Consider the following 12,091-nt stretch of genomic DNA (forward strand, 5'->3'; position numbering starts at 1 on the left):
TTTAATACGCCCGAAGGCCATTTTGAATACCTTGTGATGCCATTCGGACTCTCTAATGCTCCATCTGTGTTTCAGTCCTTCATGCATGATATATTTCGGAATTATCTTGATAAATTCATGATTGTATATTTGGATGATAATTTGATTTTTTCAGATGATTGGGAGTCTCATGTGAAACAAGTCAGGATGGTATTTCAGATCCTTCGTGATAATGCCTTGTTTGTGAAGGGGTCTAAGTGCCTCTTTGGAGTACAGAAGATTTCTTTTTTGGGCTTCATTTTTTCTCCCTCATCTATATAAATGGATCAGGTTAAGGTTCAGGCCATTCATGATTGGATCCAGCCCACATCCGTGAAGAGCCTTCAGAAATTTTTGGGCTTTGCCAATTTTTATCGCCGTTTCATTGCCAACTTCTCCAGTGTGGTTAAACCCCTGACCGATTTGACGAAGAAAGGCGCTGATGTGACGAATTGGTCCTCTGCGGCTGTTTCTGCCTTTCAGGAGCTTAAACGCCGATTTACTTCTGCCCCTGTGTTGCGTCAGCCAGATGTTTCTCTTCCTTTTCAGGTTGAGGTTGACGCTTCTGAGATTGGGGCAGGGGCCGTTTTGTCTCAGAGGAATTCTGATGGTTCCTTGATGAAACCGTGTGCCTTCTTTTCTCGAAAGTTTTCGCCTGCGGAACGCAATTATGATGTCGGCAATCGTGAGTTGTTGGCTATGAAGTGGGCATTTGAGGAGTGGCGACATTGGCTTGAGGGGGCCAAGCACCGTATTGTGGTCTTGACCGATCATAAGAATCTGATTTATCTCGAGTCTGCCAAACGGCTGAATCCTAGACAGGCCCGATGGTCCCTGTTTTTCTCCCGTTTTGATTTTGTGGTCTCGTATCTTCCGGGTTCTAAGAATGCTAAGGCTGATGCCCTCTCTAGGAGCTTTTTGCCTGATTCTCCTGGGGTCCTTGAGCCGGTCGGTATTCTGAAGGAAGGGGTGATTCTTTCTGCCATCTCCCCTGATTTACGACGGGTTCTTCAGGAATTTCAGGCTGATAAACCTGACCGCTGTCCAGTGGGGAAATTGTTTGTTCCTGACAGATGGACTAGTAAAGTGATTTCGGAGGTTCATTGTTCTGTGTTAGCTGGTCATCCGGGGATTTTTGGTATCAGAGATTTGGTTGGTAGGTCCTTTTGGTGGCCTTCTTTGTCATGGGATGTGCGTTCTTTTGTGCAGTCCTGTGGGACTTGTGCGCGGGCCAAGCCTTGCTGTTCCCGCGCTAGTGGGTTGCTTTTGCCTTTGCCGGTCCCTGAGAGGCCTTGGACGCATATTTCTATGGATTTTATTTCGGATCTTCCGGTTTCCCAGAGGATGTCAGTTATCTGGGTGGTTTGTGACCAGTTTTCTAAGATGGTTCATTTGGTACCTTTGCCTAAGTTGCCTTCCTCTTCTGATTTGGTTCCATTGTTTTTTCAGCATGTGGTTCATTTGCATGGCATTCCGGAGAATATTGTGTCCGATAGAGGTTCCCAGTTTGTTTCTAGGTTTTGGCGGGCCTTTTGTGCTAGGCTGGGCATTGATTTTTCTTTTTCTTCCGCATTTCATCCTCAGACAAATGGCCAAACCGAGCGAACTAATCAGACTTTGGAAACTTATTTGAGATGCTTTGTGTCTGCTGATCAGGATGATTGGGTGGCTTTCTTGCCATTGGCCGAGTTTGCCCTTAATAATCGGGCTAGTTCTGCTACCTTGGTTTCACCCTTCTTTTGTAACTCTGGGTTTCATCCTCGTTTTTCTTCGGGGCAGGTTGAGCCTTCTGATTGTCCTGGGGTGGACTCTGTGGTTGACAGGTTGCAGCAAATTTGGGCTCATGTTGTTGACAATTTGGTGTTGTCTCAGGATGGGGCTCAGCGTTTTGCTAACCGTCGTCGGTGTGTTGGTTCCCGGCTTCGGGTTGGGGATTTGGTCTGGTTGTCTTCCCGTCATGTCCCTATGAAGGTTTCTTCCCCTAAGTTTAAGCCTCGGTTTATTGGTCCTTATAGGATTTCTGAGATTATCAATCCAGTGTCTTTTCGTTTGGCCCTTCCAGCCTCTTTTTCCATCCATAATGTTTTTCATAAATCTTTGTTGTGGAAATATGTGGTGCCCGTTGTTCCCTCTGTTGATCCTCCTGCCCCGGTGTTGATTGATGGGGAGTTGGAGTATGTGGTTGAGAAGATTTTGGATTCTCGTTTTTCGAGGCGGAAGCTTCAGTATCTTGTCAAATGGAAGGGTTATGGCCAGGAGGATAATTCTTGGGTTGTTGCCTCCGATGTTCATGCTGATGATTTGGTTCGTGCCTTTCATTTGGCTCATCCGGATCAGCCTGGGGGCTCTGGTGAGGGTTCGGTGACCCCTCATCAAGGGGGGGGTACTGTTGTGAATTCTGCTCTTGGGCTCCCTCCGGTGGTTGTAAGTGGTAGCGCTGCTGTCTCTGAATCGCAGCATTTATCAGGTGTGTTCACTTTTTGCAAATCTGACTGGGCTATTTAGTCTTGCTTCACCCTTTAGTCAGTGCCAGTTGTCCATTGTTCCTGGAGGATTCACATCTCTGCCTGGTCTCTCCTGCTTTGCAGTTCTTTTCAACAAAGATAAGTTCTGGAATTGATTTTTTGCTGTCCACATGCTGTGGCCTTATTGTTCAGTTCTTTTCCATGTTTTTTTGTCTTGTCCAGCTTGGTCTGTATAAGGATTTGTTTAGCCAAGCTGGTATCTCTGGAGATGCAGATATACCCTCCATATCTTTAGTTAGCTGTGGAGTTTTTGTATTTTCTGTGGTGGATATTTTCTAGTGTTTTAATACTGACCGCATAGTACTCTGTCCTATCCTTTCTATTTAGCTAGAAGTGGCCTCCTTTGCTAAATTCTGATTTCAGTCTGTGTAAGTTTTTTCCCTCTCCTCTCACAGTCAATATTTGTGGGGGACTGCCTATCCTTTGGGGATTTTCTCTGAGGCAAGATAGTTTTCCCTTTTCTATCTCTAGGGGTAATTAGTCCTCCGGCTGTGTCGAGATGTCCAGGGAGTGCTAGGTGCATTCCACGGCTACAGGAGGAGCGGTACTGTGCAGTGTATATATACAGGACAGGAGGAGTGGTACTGTGCAGTGTATATATACACAGGAGGAGTGGTACTGTGCAGTGTATATATACAGGAGAGGAGGAGCAGTACTGTGCAGTGTATATACAGGAGCGGTACTGTTAAGTGTATATATACAGGAGGAGCGGTACTGTGCAGTGTATATATACAGGAGGAGGGGTACTGTGCAGTGTATATATACAGGAGGAGGGGTACTGTGCAGTGTGTATATACAGATACTTAGATTTACACCACGCAGGCAATATATATATATATATATATATATATATATAATAACTCAGCAGCACCAAATCTTTAAGGGGTTGTTCGCTACTAGGACAACCCCTAAATGTTCGGCCCTGATAAAATTATAAAGCCTATACTTGCCTCCTGTGCCAGCGCCGTTCCCACAGGGGCTGTGATGTGTTGTGAGACGTGATGCCCGGCGCCAATCAGCGCTGGTGTCACTGTCTCTGCCTTCAGACAAACTGAACATGAAGAGGAAGTCCAGGATCAAGCAGCTCATCCTGGACTTCCTCTTCATGTTCAGTTTGTCTGAAGGCAGAGACAGTGACACCAGCGCTGATTGGCGCCGGGCATCACGTGTCACAACACATCACAGCCGCTGTGGGAACGGCGCTGGCACAGGAGGTGAGTATAGGCTTTAGTTTAAGATGAGGTTGTCCTAGTGGGAGACAATCCCTTAAATCAGTGGACTCTTTATTAGCCCATGTGGCAACATTTCAGTTCCATATCAGAGAAATGCTCTGTTATTGATCCGAAACATTGCCATTTGGGCCAATAAAGAGTCCGCACTTTTTTCACGATTAATCAGAGTGGTGTGTGTGTATGTATGCGCATAATATACACACTCACACATACATAGACACACATACTCATACATACATTATATAGGTGAGACTGCGGTATGTACGTTATACCACTGTGTGTAATATACTGCGTCCGCTGTGTATAGCCCATATAGGCCAGCCACAGAATGTGTGTGTGTGTGTGTGTATATATATACATACATATACACTGCGGCAGGCCTATATGGGCTATACACAGCGGACGCAGTATATTACACACAGTGGTATAACCTATATAACGTACATACCGTAGTCGCAGTTTCACCTATATAATGTATATAGACTGCTGTACATGCATTATATGGGTGATACTGCTACTGCGGTATATAATCACAGTATCACTTATATACTGTATATACAACAGTCAATATACATTAGACAGGTCAAACTGCAAATGCTGCATATACAATATATAGGTGATACTGTGATTGCAGTGTATAGTTCCAGTATATATATACAGGGTGGAGCGTGGTAATTTGCTGATTTGGGAATGAAATAAAAAAATTATGATCATTAGAAAAATGTATTTTATATTTTAATTATACTGAACAGTAATGGAATTTTTAAATTACATGGTTTTAAATAGTGTATCTGGCAAATGTCGACCTTCGCTATCCACACACTGCTGCATACGTTTTCTGAAGTTTTCATGAACTCTAACAAGCATGTCCACTGGTATTCTGCCAATTTCAGCTTCAATATTGTTCCTTAGGTCTTCCAAGGTGTTGGGACGGTTGATATACACCTTAGACTTCAGGTAACCCCAAAGGAAAAAATCGCATGGGGCTAAATCTGGTGAGCGTGCTGGCCAGTTCACATCTCCCCTCAAAGAGATAAGCCGTCCAGGAAACATTTGCCTCAAACAATTCATGGTAACCCTCGCTGTGTGTGCAGTGGCACCATCCTGTTGGAACCATGTATCCTCTAGTTCCATTGCCTCAAGAGCCGGCTGAAAATAATCCTGTATCATAGACAACTACCGTTCGGAGTTCACAGTTATGGCACGACCGTTATCCTGAAAAAAGTAAAGACCAATGATGCCTACTCGTGATATGGCGCACCACACAGTGACGCGGTCCGAATGCAGAGGTCTCTCGTGAACTTCTCTGGGGTTTGTTTCACTCCAGTAACGCATATTTTGTTTGTTTACTCACCCACTGAGGTGAAAATGTGCCTCATCAGAAAAAAACACAATTGCGTCACGGGGTATCGTTGCTAACATGTCTTCACAAGAGGTCCGCCGTGTCAAATAGTCCCGTGCTGACAATTGTTGGACCACGCACATTTTATACGGGTGAAAATTCAGTTCATCATGAAGAATCCGGTGGAGAGAACGTCTTGAAATGCCAAGAGCAAATGATTGCTTCCAAGCAGAGCGTTTCGGAGATTGCAGTACTGCTGCTCTAACTCTCTCGATGTTTTGTGGTGTTGTAATCCTTCTCTCAGGTCCCCTTCGTACACATGACACATTCCCTGCTGTTCTGAATGCATTCACCCAATTTACAATTGATTGCCGTCCAGGAACACGTCCGCGTGGAGGAACAGCGAATTGTAAACGAAAAGCACGCTGCACTGCAATGATCGAGTGGGCATTTGAAAAATACGCTTCAACACAAAATGACCTCTCCTCACGTGTCCACTGCATGATGGCAACTGAAAGGCGGAGGAATACAAATCTCCCATCAGCCACTGTAAGCCACACCCACTCTCCCCTCTCTTCGACCGACAGTGCCGCCACAGCATGCAGTGCAAAAAAGCAAATTACCGCGCTCCACCCTGTATATACAGCAGTATCACCTATATAACGTATATACACATCAGTTGCAGTATCACCTATATAATGGACATGGAGCAGATGCCGGCCGGGGATTGGTGAGGAGAGCGCTGTTCTCGGACACTGGTTCTGGCCTTTTCAAACTTCTGCACAGGCCCAGGTGTGTGCGCTCTCCTGCTTTCCCTCACTGACAAAGGCCGCAGCTACACGCGCAAGCACGAATGATGGCCGGGCTCACGTGGGCTGCCATGGCCTTGGTCAGCACGGGCACAGAGAGAGTGCGCACGAAGGCCTGTGCAGAGGATTTGAGGGGCCGGCGACCCATTTTGTAGCTCAGAGTGCTCCAGGCCCCGTCGCAGCTGCGACCACGGTACTTACGCCCCTGATAGTTGTATACTATAGGCACAGATACACAATATTATATACACTGGATGGATCAATCCTGCACCTGGCCCTGGCCATACAAGCACTGTATATATAGGGGGCCATGTATATAGCATATGATGTCCAGTCACCAGGTTCAGGCTTGATCACTCCAGTGCTGGATTCTGCAGACAGTCTCTGGTCACTATCAGTATAGGGAGATTTATTGCAGGAGACTGAACTTTCCTGCAGTCTGGTGACCCTGGAGCCGATGACCTGGCACTGACAGGGTGACCCTGAAAGTTCAGTCTCCTGCAATAAATCTGTGAGCATCAGCAGAGTGGCCGCTAATACTATAGAGGGACACGGCCCTGGACTTATCGGGAGGTGAGCAGCAGCGTCCAACTCCTCACCGCACACAGAGCTGAATACTCACTGATGTCTGAGCCATCCACCAGCTCCTCTCCTGCAGTTAGATGCAGCCATGTTCCCTTCCCTCTTCAGGAGGAAGCACACAGGGAGCAGGGGGCGGGTCTGCTCCACTGGGATGATGCAGCTGGCCGGACATAGAGAACAGCGCCGGCCACCAGCAGCCCGAATCGCTGCTAAGTGACCGCCCCGGGGGCACTAGACTCAGTCAGGAACATGGGGAAGGGGCGTGGCCTAACACAAGGGGCGTGTGACGGCTGCTTCTGTTGTCTGCGGGGAAGTAGGGTCCCGTGCGGGACAGCGGGGAAAACCATCAAAACCGGGACAGTCCTGCACAATGAGGGACGGTTGGGAGCTATGTATACTACGTAGCTATGTTATATTCTATGTCGGTTGTGTTATATACTACGTCACTGTGCAATATAGTACATAGCCTGTGCTATATACTACCTACATATTCTAGAATACGCGATACCTTAGAATCGGGCCACCATCTGTTATAAGAGGCCGGGGTGCTACTGCACTGTGTGTGGGGATGTGAGACTGTAATGCTATGGCCTGGGGAATCCTACACTGTGCTGTGCTGCACTGTATGTAGTGTTATGGGCTGGGGGGGTTACACTGTACACTGTGTGTCAGGAGCTCTGTGCATTTTCCCTGAGCAAATGAGAAGTTTGTGGATCTGGATGAAAGCATGCAGAGGCTAAAGGGGTGGTCTGCAACAACATTTCACCCTAAATGTCTATTTAAAGGGGTTGTCTACTTGTCTGGCCTTAGGTTACAAGTCTGCAGTCACTATATGTGACGCTGCACACTGTGAGGCTTCTCTGGAGCCAGGAGCTGTGGGCGCATGACTGACAGTATGTATCATTTTCATACATGCGGTCACATGCCGACTAGGTGGTCGCAGCTTCACTCAATGCCAGTATAGTGAGCGAGGCGGAAGCAGGCTAGCTGGGATGTGGATGGAAGGATGTAACCACAAGGGCAGGCTGCACGTGATGCGATGCCTGCCTCCCACAATGCAGGCACAAGACTTGTCACGTGACACACATTTCCGTACTCAGTCCGTGGTCCCGTACTTAATGGTACACGCCTACTACGTTTAGAATCGCACCTGAAGCGGGAGGTAGCCTCGGTGTACAGACAACGTAGCACCTCAGCCCCAGCACGGACCGGAACCGTACCGGTGACTGCACGTGATAAGCAGAATATTGAATAATGCCAGTATGCCACCAGCCGCGCTCTGTCGGAGACTTCCTGACTGAGGTCAGCGGGTGGGCGGTCTCCAGAGCGGCGGGCGGGGCAGTAGAAGCCGGGTAACGTGATGGTCACATGATCACAGAGGCAGGACAGTGCGCGCCGCTTGGCTGAACGCTATCCGTATCCTGACTGGTGAGGTGATACATGTGCGGCTGACGTGCGAGCTACACAGCGGTGAGTGCGACCTCGGACCTACCATCAGCCAGTGCGAGCGGGGAGCACAGCGGGCACAGGTCAGTGAGCTCCTCTTATTACCACGGCAATAGAAATAATGCCAGCCTCAGCAAATCCTCCTCCATGTGCCCTGGTCAGTCAGTGGTGTCCTGTCCTGTGCGTGCGGCTTGTCACACACAAGTGCCCTGGTCAGTCAGTGGTGTCCTGTCCTGTGCGTGCGGCTTGTCACACACACGTCCCCTGGTCAGTCAGTGGTGTCCTATCCTGTGCGTGCGGCTTGTCACACACACGTCCCCTGGTCAGTCAGTGGTGTCCTATCCTGTGCGTGCGGCTTGTCAGTCAGTGGTGTCCTATCCTGTGCGTGCGGCTTGTCACACACACGTCCCCTGGTCAGTCAGTGGTGTCCTATCCTGTGCGTGCGGCTTGTCACACACACGTGCCCTGGTCAGTCAGTGGTGTCCTGTCCTGTGCGTGCGGCTTGTCACACACACGTCCCCTGGTCAGTCAGTGGTGTCCTATCCTGTGCGTGCGGCTTGTCACACACACGTCCCCTGGTCAGTCAGTGGTGTCCTATCCTGTGCGTGCGGCTTGTCACACACACGTGCCCTGGTCAGTCAGTGGTGTCCTGTCCTGTGCGTGCGGCTTGTCACACACACGTCCCCTGGTCAGTCAGTGGTGTCCTATCCTGTGCGTGCGGCTTGTCACACACACGTCCCCTGGTCAGTCAGTGGTGTCCTATCCTGTGCGTGCGGCTTGTCACACACAAGTGCCCTGGTCAGTCAGTGGTGTCCGGTCCTGTGCGTGCGGCTTGTCACACACACGTGCCCTGGTCAGTCAGTGGTGTCCTGTCCTGTGCGTGCGGCTTGTCACACACACGTGCCCTGGTCAGTCAGTGGTGTCCTGTCCTGTGCGTGCGGCTTGTCACACACACGTCCCCTGGTCAGTCAATGGTGTCCTATCCTGTGCGTGCGGCTTGTCACACACACGTCCCCTGGTCAGTCAGTGGTGTCCTATCCTGTGCGTGCGGCTTGTCACACACAAGTGCCCTGGTCAGTCAGTGGTGTCCGGTCCTGTGCGTGCGGCTTGTCACACACACGTCCCCTGGTCAGTCAGTGGTGTCCTGTTCTGTGCGTGCGGCTTGTCACACACAAGTGCCCTGGTCAGTCAGTGGTGTCCTGTCCTGTGCGTGCGGCTTGTCACACACACGTCCCCTGGTCAGTCAGTGGTGTCCTGTCCTGTGCGTGCGGCTTGTCACACACAAGTGCCCTGGTCAGTCAGTGGTGTCCTGTCCTGTGCGTGCGGCTTGTCACACACACGTGCCCTGGTCAGTCAGTGGTCTCCTGTGCGTGCGGCTTGTCACACACATGTGCCCTGGTCAGTCAGTGGTGTCCTGTCATGTGCGTGCGGCTTGTCACACACATTTGCCTTGGTCAGTCAGTGGTGTCCTATTCTGTGCGTGCGGCTTGTCACACACAAGTGCCCTGGTCAGTCAGTGGTGTCCTATCCTGTGCGTGCGGCTTGTCACACACACGTCCCCTGGTCAGTCAGTGGTGTCCTGTCCTGTGCGTGCGGCTTGTCACACACACGTGCCCTGGTCAGTCAGTGGTGTCCTGTCCTGTGCGTGCGGCTTGTCACACACAAGTGCCCTGGTCAGTCAGTGGTGTCCTGTCCTGTGCGTGCGGCTTGTCACACACACGTCCCCTGGTCAGTCAGTGGTGTCCTATCCTGTGCGTGCGGCTTGTCACACACACGTCCCCTGGTCAGTCAGTGGTGTCCTATCCTGTGCGTGCGGCTTGTCACACACACGTCCCCTGGTCAGTCAGTGGTGTCCTATCCTGTGCGTGCGGCTTGTCACACACACGTCCCCTGGTCAGTCAGTGGTGTCCTATCCTGTGCGTGCGGCTTGTCACACACACGTCCCCTGGTCAGTCAGTGGTGTCCTATCCTGTGCGTGCGGCTTGTCACACACACGTGCCCTGGTCAGTCAGTGGTGTCCTGTTCTGTGCGTGCGGCTTGTCACACACAAGTGCCCTGGTCAGTCAGTGGTGTCCTGTCCTGTGCGTGCGGCTTGTCACACACACGTCCCCTGGTCAGTCAGTGGTGTCCTGTCCTGTGCGTGCGGCTTGTCACACACAAGTGCCCTGGTCAGTCAGTGGTGTCCTGTCCTGTGCGTGCGGCTTGTCACACACACGTGCCCTGGTCAGTCAGTGGTCTCCTGTGCGTGCGGCTTGTCACACACATGTGCCCTGGTCAGTCAGTGGTGTCCTGTCATGTGCGTGCGGCTTGTCACACACATTTGCCTTGGTCAGTCAGTGGTGTCCTATTCTGTGCGTGCGGCTTGTCACACACAAGTGCCCTGGTCAGTCAGTGGTGTCCTATCCTGTGCGTGCGGCTTGTCACACACACGTCCCCTGGTCAGTCAGTGGTGTCCTGTCCTGTGCGTGCGGCTTGTCACACACACGTGCCCTGGTCAGTCAGTGGTGTCCTGTCCTCTGCGTGCGGCTTGTCACACACACGTGCCCTGGTCAGTCAGTGGTGTCCTGTCCTCTGCGTGCGGCTTGTCATCACACACGTGCCCTGGTCAGTCAGTGGTCTCCTGTGCGTGCGGCTTGTCACACACACGTGCCCTGGTCAGTCAGTGGTGTCCTGTCCTGTGCGTGCGGCTTGTCACACACATTTGCCTTGGTCAGTCAGTGGTGTCCTATCCTGTGCGTGCGGCTTGTCACACACAAGTGCCCTGGTCAGTCAGTGGTGTCCTATCCTGTGCGTGCGGCTTGTCACACACACGTGCCCTGGTCAGTCAGTGGTGTCCTATCCTGTGCGTGTGGCTTGTCACACACACGTCCCCTGGTTAGTCAGTGGTGTCCTGTCCTGTGCGTGCGACTTGTCACACACACGTGCCCTGGTCAGTCAGTGGTGTCCTGTCCTCTGCGTGCGGCTTGTCATCACACACGTGCCCTGGTCAGTCAGTGGTCTCCTGTGCGTGCGGCTTGTCACACACACGTGCCCTGGTCAGTCAGTGGTGTCCTGTCCTGTGCGTGCGGCTTGTCACACACATTTCCCCTGGTCAGTCGGTGTCCTATCCTGTGCGTGCGGCTTGTCACACACAAGTGCCCTGGTCAGTCAGTGGTGTCCTATCCTGTGCGTGCGGCTTGTCACACACAAGTGCCCTGGTCAGTCAGTGGTGTCCTGTCCTGTGCATGCGGCTTGTCACACACACGTGCCCTGGTCAGTCAGTGGTGTCCTGTCCTGTGCGTGCGGCTTGTCATCACACACGTGCCCTGGTCAGTAAGTGGTGTCCTGTCCTGTGCGTGCGGCTTGTCACACACACACGTGCCCTGGTCAGTCAGTGGTGTCCTGTCCTGTGCGTGCGGCTTGTCACACACATTTCCCCTGGTCAGTCGGTGTCCTATCCTGTGCGTGCGGCTTGTCACACACACGTCCCCTGGTTAGTCAGTGGTGTCCTGTCCTGTGCGTGCGGCTTGTCACACACACGTGCCCTGGTCAGTCAGTGGTGTCCTGTCCTCTGCGTGCGGCTTGTCATCACACACGTGCCCTGGTCAGTCAGTGGTGTAATTTTCCCATTTACACTGGGCACAGTTGTCAATATGGAATAACATGCACAGTTCCAAATGTCAGGGGATCCCTAAAAAAAATAAAATAATGGTTTTGTAAATTTTGTTGTCAACATGAGAATTTGCTGGTGAACTTTTAAGGCCCCTTTCACACATCAGTTTTTTGCCGTCAGTCGCAATCTGTTGAATTTTGAAAAAAACGGAGATTGTGAAAAACTGATGCAACAGATCCGACTAGCTCATCCAGTTAATTGTATTCTAAAAAAATCGGAGCATGCTCTGTTTAACCCCTTCCCTCCGTGGCCCTTTTTTGTTTTTGTGTTTTCGTTTTTTGCTCCCCTCCTTCCCAGAGCCATAACTTTTTTATTTTTCCGTCAATATGACCATGTGAGGGCTTATTTTTTGCGGGACAAGTTGTACTTTTGAACACCACCATTGGTTTTTCCATGTATTGTACTAGAAAACTGGAAAATAATTCCAAGTGTGGTGAAATTGCAAAAAAAAGTGCAATCCCACACATGGTTTTTGTTTGGCTTTT

The 12,091-nt window shown here is 50.7% G+C and overlaps 1 protein-coding gene and 1 long non-coding RNA gene across 6 annotated transcripts in view; one reads left to right on the plus strand and one right to left on the minus strand.

Moving 5' to 3' along the window:
- Positions 1-7,786, minus strand: part of LOC143807884 (uncharacterized) — a 37,009-nt gene extending 29,223 nt beyond the window's left edge. For both annotated transcript variants that reach the window (XR_013221824.1, XR_013221823.1), the window contains exon 1: positions 7,659-7,786. This is a non-coding gene — a long non-coding RNA (uncharacterized LOC143807884). The remainder of the gene's footprint in view (positions 1-7,658) is intronic.
- The window catches only part of ASRGL1 (asparaginase and isoaspartyl peptidase 1), an 82,102-nt gene continuing 77,665 nt past the window's right edge, over positions 7,655-12,091 (plus strand). The window contains exon 1 of one of the 4 annotated variants that reach the window (XM_077289938.1): positions 7,655-8,037. The gene's annotated coding sequence lies outside the window, so the exon portion shown is untranslated. The remainder of the gene's footprint in view (positions 8,038-12,091) is intronic. The other 3 variants (XM_077289936.1, XM_077289940.1, XM_077289939.1) reach the window with 3 other exon arrangements.

This window comes from Ranitomeya variabilis, chromosome 2 (assembly GCF_051348905.1).
Source record: "Ranitomeya variabilis isolate aRanVar5 chromosome 2, aRanVar5.hap1, whole genome shotgun sequence".
In the NCBI taxonomy this organism is placed as follows: domain Eukaryota; kingdom Metazoa; phylum Chordata; class Amphibia; order Anura; family Dendrobatidae; genus Ranitomeya; species Ranitomeya variabilis.